Here is a 1700-nt window from a genome sequence, read left to right on the forward strand (position 1 = left end):
ATGCTGGATGCCTCTGACAAACCATTCCACTTCTGACACATTCAAATGTCTTGAAAATACAACCTCTCATTAAAGGTCGTGAAAAATAAATAGAAAATGGAACCGCTTTTTTTGGGGGGGGGGGGGTAATTCACCTCCAAAGAGTTTACAGACTGTGATGTCAATTATATTTGTTTCACAATGACTCAACTAATGTTCAACAAGCTGTTTAATGGTGAGGGTTAACTCTCTGTGGGCAGATTGTCCAAATAAAGTGTTACCATAATTAGCATTTTTTTAGCCTGCCAAATCCCCGTCTTGGAAGGCATCTTCCCGTTCAGCCAATTATATCTAACAAACAAGATTACAGATCCAGTTTTTGCACTCACCCACATCAGCTTCTCTGCCCTTGTGAGTTCCACTAATCATGAACCCTCTTCTCAGTTTCACTGTGCAAAACCACACTGGCACAACCTTTTAATAAGACTTATTTTCTTTTTTCAAGGCGTGGCCAGCTCTTGATAAGTAATCATCAAATGTCTGAGGCTTTCGATCTTTTGCATTTAATCACATGCTTGTGCTTTACAGCCCAGATCCTCCTTCACCGCTCAGCTCTCCCCAAATAAAAAGGACAGCTTATTTTCAAATAGTGCCTTGTGGCTTATCAAGGCTGATATGCTGTCTTCACTTCCCCTCAGGCCTGTAAACTGAATGCATTAGTAATGAATCACTCTCCAACCGTACCCAAGTGGACAACAATTTGTGTCCATCCCTATCTGCTAACTCAGTCTCTCCTACAGCCCTTATGTCAGACCTAAGGGATTTGTGGAAGAGACCATCTCATGTTGAAAATAGGGGGGAGAACATTCTCGTATGTACGGTGTCGCCGGCAAGGATGAGAGCCATCTTAACACCGTATGCATGTCAGATACGGAACATAACCCTGCCCATCAGCATTATCCTAGTTTATTAGGGTTGCACCTTAGCTGACAGCTGAACAATTGTGTTTTACTTCTGCTGTTGCCTGATAGTGTCATTTTAACGCTCCTAGCTCTTACCTGTCATTTTCCCCTTGCCTGATCCCTGTTGAGATACTGAGGCTTACACACAGACCGAGGACAATAGAAATGACTCACTACAAGCGCACTCCTTTATTGGGGCTGTCATACTTCACTGAAATGAAAGCCAGTGGGAATCCTAAGAAGCTGAAAAAAAAAGGTTAAAATGTAGATTTGAGAGAGATGAAGTGTTTGGGCGTTTATCATCGTCCACTTGACGTGCAGGAAAGGTGACAAGTGGTGGAGATAAAACAGACACAGAAAGTGATAAATGTGGCTGGAGTGTAAACTTTAATGGCCCAGCCTTGGATGGGAGCAATTTGCCAATATTTAATTAACTGTAATGCGATCAATCAGCTTGTTAAAGGATGGAGCCGTTCCGGTGGGGTTCTCTGCCAGTCCGCTCATCCTATAGCTCATTTAGTCCTGAAAAAGATACACGGAGATGCAGCAGTCAACAGCGACTCTGGCTCGTGCCAGGAGGACCCCATTGTCATTAATTTAAGTTCAGTCAGCCTCCTAAGGCTGAGCTGATTACTGCGTGAATGCACTGAGTGTGCACAGCTGATCTCATGTTGTCACTTCCACACGAGAAAACAGCAGACTCAGCACAGCAGGGATTGATGTAAGCAGCGGTGATCATCACTTTTCCCATAGAGCTTC

The sequence above is a fragment of the Echeneis naucrates genome, chromosome 13 (genome assembly GCF_900963305.1).
Source record: "Echeneis naucrates chromosome 13, fEcheNa1.1, whole genome shotgun sequence".
In the NCBI taxonomy this organism is placed as follows: domain Eukaryota; kingdom Metazoa; phylum Chordata; class Actinopteri; order Carangiformes; family Echeneidae; genus Echeneis; species Echeneis naucrates.